Source organism: Callospermophilus lateralis, chromosome 5 (genome assembly GCF_048772815.1).
Source record: "Callospermophilus lateralis isolate mCalLat2 chromosome 5, mCalLat2.hap1, whole genome shotgun sequence".
Taxonomy (NCBI): Eukaryota; Metazoa; Chordata; class Mammalia; order Rodentia; family Sciuridae; genus Callospermophilus; species Callospermophilus lateralis.
This window is the reverse complement of record NC_135309.1, coordinates 121,020,594-121,026,565: the sequence shown is the minus strand read 5'-3', so window position 1 is coordinate 121,026,565 and position 5,972 is coordinate 121,020,594.

Sequence of the window (5,972 nt, the reverse complement as noted above, 5' to 3'; positions counted from 1 at the left end):
TTTTGTAGTAAATAATTGTAGCATTAGTTTTTAAATGAAAAGCAGGGATGATTATACCTAGAAAATTGGCTCTGAACGTCTAATTGGTAGACTCATACAATCTGGAGACAAAAATGCAGATACATGGACTAAAAAGCACCAAGTTCCCTATAAATGGTCTAGATATCTACTTGTCTCATAAATGTGTGGACAACTAGGTCTTGCCCTGATGAACAGAAAAAAGAGGAGAGATATCAAGATCCAGAAGAAGTGTTCATAGAAAATACTTAGAAGTATTTTTCAGGGGTTCACATATTTTTAAAACATGTTTTAAAGTATAAAATTTAATGTTTTGAAAATATCTAAAAAAAAAGTGTTTTGGGAAACAAATATATCAGTAATGAAATTTAGGGTTATTTTCTCCTCACTAGGAACTTGCAAAGTAATTTTAGTAGGTTTTTTTTTTTTCCCTTTCTTTCTTTTTGTACCAGAGATTGAACCCAGGAGCACTCAACTACTGAGTCACATCTCCATACTTTAATTTTTAAAATTTTTTGAGACAGGATCTCACTAAGTTGCTGTGGCTGACTGAACTTGCAATCCTTCTGCCTCAGCTTCTCGAGCCCCTGGGATTATAGGCGTGTGTCACCCTCACTATGTATGTTTAGAAGAGGTTTTGCTCATATTGTTGACATCTTATTTTCTTCTCAAAGATATTCTTATAAGACATTTTCATCATTTTGTGGTTGGTCTCAGTGTGAATACTCGCCTCCTTCAGTTGTGCTTTCTAATGAAGTAAAGGAAAGTAAAATACAATTCTGTTATTGAAAAAAAAAATAGACTGCTGATAAGTCAAAGCCACTTTCTGCAGAGTTAAGCAGAGCAGAGTTGCATACGCTTTTAGAACATGATGACTATGTCTTTCTTGGTCATATCTTCTCCTAGTCTGATAAGGTGCTACATGGGTCCTCAGAAGGTTGTCTCTTACCAGAATAGAGGTAATTGATGAAACATGTTTCACAGAATTCAGCTCCTCTAGCAGGGGGGCCACTGTGGGGTGTGGCATTTCCCTGCTAGCGTCCACATGATGATGGTGAGCTCTGCTGTCACTGTGCTGAATACAGCACTTTAGGATCCCATTTCCATTACCCCAGGACCTTGGTTTAAATGTCATATTACTCTCTCTCTCCTCACATATTGTGAGCATTGACCTACCCTGGCCTACATGTGGATGTTTGTGAATTCCAAGTCTGATTGATCAAAAGGAGCTTTGAAAATTACTGATTCCTGGCTCCATCCAGAATATTTCAGTCTGCAGAATTTGGGTAGCATTTTTTATGTTTGGGAAAATTGGATCAAGTATCCCCTAAAAGCATTTAGTTTTGTATTTCTGAAAAAAAAATCAAACTAGAAAAACAGGTACTTGGGAACATGATGTCTGATATTTCTTGCTGCCAAGAAATGGTGAGGAAGCTTATGTGTATTTTATCCTTATCCACAGGAAAAGTTTGGAGGGATTCTTTCCATTTTGATGCTGAGAGAGGCCCTTTCATTTTATAAATTGGCATATGCATAAAGAAAGTGTGAATGTCAAATATGTTTGATGGTTTTTCTTGTGTTTTAAATTTAATTTTGTTTTTTCAAAGTCACATATGGAGAAAATGGTTGCTTGGCTTTTGGGAGGGATGTGGCAGTTGGACTTTCAATCAATCTCCAGTATGTCTGCAGCAGACACAGCTGGGATGACCAAGCATTCCATCCAGCTCCTTAGTTTTAGCACTGGAAGACCAGATGTGAAATCCTCAGTCCCAGGAGAACTAGGATTCTTGGCCATCCTAGCCACACCCTGTTACTGAGGCACTTAGTGTCTCCAATTACAAAGCCCTTCAAGGTTCTACAGAATCAGGGTTCCCTATGGGCTTCTGCAGCAGATTTAGGATTCCACTTTTTCTAGTTCATTCAATTCTAGATCCCAGCTCTCGTTGACTTCTCTTTTCTGCTCTATCTAGTATTTGTCCACAAGGATTTCTGCTTTTATGAAAAACCATTTATCAGGGTTGTAGCTCAGTGGTAGAGTGCTTTGATTAGCACATGTGAGGCACTGGGTTTGATTCTCAGTACCACATATAAATAAACAGATAGATAGATAGATAGATAGATAGATAGATAGATAAAGGTTTTGTGTCCACCTACAACTAAAAGTATATTTAAAAAAAACATTTATCATTGTTTTTGAGGGATTTGGAGAAAGAATGAAGATAACCACCATGAATGTTAGATTATATAAATATGTATGTATGTATGCACACACATATACTTTATATATACATATAAAATCATATATATGAGTTCTAATTTTGAAATACTGATATAGTCGATTTTGGTGATTTGCTGAATTATTAGAGGTTGGGTTAAATTTTACCTAAAATCAACTCCAAGGCTTTATGAGAGGACAGTGTCCCCCAGTACTGGGAGTTTCTAGGGATCCTTTTCTCATCATATATTACCTGGATTCTTTCCCTTATTACTACAAACATAAAACTCAGGTCTTTTCCAATTTTTACAAATTTACACTTAAATTCATGGGTTTCATGAGTTTAGTAGGTTTTATGGTTTAGATATGAAGTGTTCCCCAAAAGTTCATGTGTGAAACAATGCAAGAAAGCCCAGAGATGAAATGATTGGGCTTGATAACCCAAACCTAAACAGTGCATTAATCCCTGATAGAGATTAACTGGGCAGTAACTGTAGTCAGGTCGGGTGAGGCTAGAGGATACTGGTCATGCCTTTGGGTTATATATTTTGTCCCTGATGAGCAGAGTGTTCTCTCTGCTTCCTTGTTGCCACATCCTGAGCTGCTTTCCTCTCTCAAACTCTCTGCCATGATGGTCTGCCTCACCTTGAGCCTAGAGCAATAGAGTTGTCTCTCTATGGACTGAGACCTCTAAAACTGTGAGCCAAATGAACTTTTCCTACTCTAATTGTTCTAGTTGGGTCTTTTGGTCACAGCAATGAACAGCTGACTAAAGCAATAGGTTTTACTACTAGGTTCAGGCAATGCCATAGGAGAGGATCCCTCCCTCCTCTATGGTCTTTGACATATTCTTCTTCCTTTAGCCTCTCTCTATCACAGAACATGTCTGTCTGCACATTGATCTTCCAGTGTCCCAGCTTCTGCCCTGGGAAGTATTTTGAATGCTCTTTGTTGTCTATCATAGTATTTGAAATTAAAGTATTAATTTTAGTAATTACAAAAGTCTACAGAATGGAAGTATTGGATGTCAAAACCCCTTGCCCTCTGAAATTAGGAACTTAGGAGAAATATTTTCTGCAAAGCTGACCATTCCGTTTCAGAGAACAGCATTGGTGGGAGTTAGGACAAAAATGGATTCCCTGTGAATCATTTCAGTATAAGAAAGGAATATCAAAGATGATGATGAGACCTTTAGTGAAGCATTTAACACAAACCCAAAATTTTACTTTGATGATTAGCAGAAAAGTGCAGCCTAGAATACAAGATCAATAAACATGCTTAGGTTTACACAAGTAGCAACATAGCAAATATCAAAACTGGGATTCCTTTTCAGCCAGCCTGAGTGCAGAGTATGCTCTCTTTACCCACACTCACATCACACGAGAATATGGTGTGCTCTTTTTCACAGGTGTGTCTGCATGCATATAATTTTAGATCTGCTAGAAAACAAATGGAATATTTTGTTTTGTTTTGAATTTCTTTTCATTCTGATTTATAAGGCCTAGGTGATGCTCACCAGCATCCCAGGACTGGAATTATGACCTTCTGGCTTTAGCATCTGAGTATGTATAGAAGCTGGTATGTCATCACTGTCATCAGAACTGCATTGTCACCATCCTGGGACTCTCCTAGCCACTGTGCTTCCCTTCTGAGCAGTCTTTACTTATTGCCTTCTCTCTGAGGTCTGGATGCCCTTTTACCCCATTGCTGCTCAGCCCCAGTGCAGACTCTTTCCCAGTCTGAAAACTCTGTAGAGCCAGACAAGGAGTGAGCTATAGTATGTACTGAGAAAATACTAGTCTTTGATATTAATAGGAAGGGTTTTTACATGGTTTGTAAACTTTATTTTTTTCTTGACACTCTTGAAGTATACATCTACAGATTTCAAAGCAGATCAGTAACCATTATAATACATTAAAACACACACACACACACACACACACACACACACACACACAGTCCCTAACTTATGTCGGTGTGATTTACATTCTTTTTTTTTTTTTTTAACTTTGTGATAGTACAAAAACAACATGCATTGAGTAGGAACTGTACTGCAAAATTTGACTTTTGATCTTTTCTTGGGCCAGTGACTCATGATGCTGGCCAGCAGTAGCAGCGAGCCCCGGTTCCCAATCATGAGGGTAAAATTACTCCACATTGTACTGCATTGCCAAGTGGGTTCAGTGTGCTAAATGCATTTTCAGGTGCATCAGGACATGTTAACTTGAGGAGCATCTCTTTCCCTCTTTCCATACACACATATGTATGCCTGTTCACACATAAACACACACACATATGATTTAGATCATGTCTCTTCAACAAAAGAAATGAAGGCTTTCTAGAAGCAGAAAGAATTTCTCTTGTCCCTTCCAATATTGTCCTCTGTGCTCTGAGTTTCAGACTTGTTAATCTGTTGAAGGGCAGAATGGACTAGCTGAGCCTGTCTGTGGCTAACTCTTACAGAACACACAGAGTTCAGGCAGTGAAGGCTCAGTACACAGGCTGAGAGGAATGAAGATAGTCTATTGAAAAACAAGGACCATTTTCCTTTAGTGTCCTCTCCAAGTCCTTTAACTTCTTTAAAGTGGGGATGAGGACTCAAGTTTGTATCTAAGGAGCTCAAAAGTCATCACTTCAGTCCTCATGTAAGAAAAAAGCTGAGCAAACTGAAAAGCAAAATTCTTAGAGCCATCAGAGAACTGAAGTCTTTAGGCAAAAAGCTGCCCCCTCAAAAAAAAAATTTTTTTTTTTTTTTTTTTGGAGAGACAAGAAGATAAAGAGAACCACATTGAACAGAGCAGAAACTTCCATGTGAGCCATTCTCAGGTTAGGAAATCTTAAATTATAGTTGATGAATCACTTGGTGATCATGGTGGGCAAGTCTGTGATGGAAGAATTCCAAAGGTGTCCCAATCTTAGGGGGCCCCTTTACACTTTTGCGAATTTTACCTTTACGAACCTCACCAGGTTCCCAGAGTGAAGACCAGAGAAAAGTCTCCTCATGGTTCCAACAGAGAGAAAGGGAAAAGTAGCCAGTTTGAAATATGCTAGAGCACTCAAAATATGAATCCCATTCATTAGACCTGTTAGGATAGTGAAAGGATTGGGCGTGACATGTGTATTAAGCCCAGTGCCTGTGAGAGCTGTGTTGCTTTTATAATTTAACCATTTTCTTGTACTAACTATACCTTATCCACATCTACTAAAGAAGGTATACAAAAGATAGAGGTCCACAGAGAGGCTTAAAGGACAACTATGAAAGGGGAGCTATTCCTAAAGGATCACTTTTTAAAGGTATGATGATTGCATGTTGGAAGAATTACCATAATTTGGCACACCATCATGTGCAGTCTCCTGGGAGTCCTGTGAAATGCCTGCTTATTCTCTGAGAAAGAAGCAAAGGTGATTTCTGAAGTCTGCCCTACTTTTTTCAGGCCATTTACTTCAGAAGTCAGGGTTATAGTTTAAATTTTCCAAGTCTTGGCCGCTTCCCCTTCTTGGAAATGCATCCTCCCAGCTGGATGGTGACTTGTTAACTGTGACCTTAGTAGGTCTTAGTGCTTCTCAGCTGGCTCCTGCCAGAGCAGACAGTAGCAGACACATTGAGACATTGCTGGCTGAAGACTGCAGAGAGTACTCCAGGGTTTCAATCCATCTCAGAGACACAGAGGGAGGCAGGCAAACCTGTGTGCAGATGAGGACTTTGCCAGAAGAAACAACCTGGGGTCCAGATGACAGA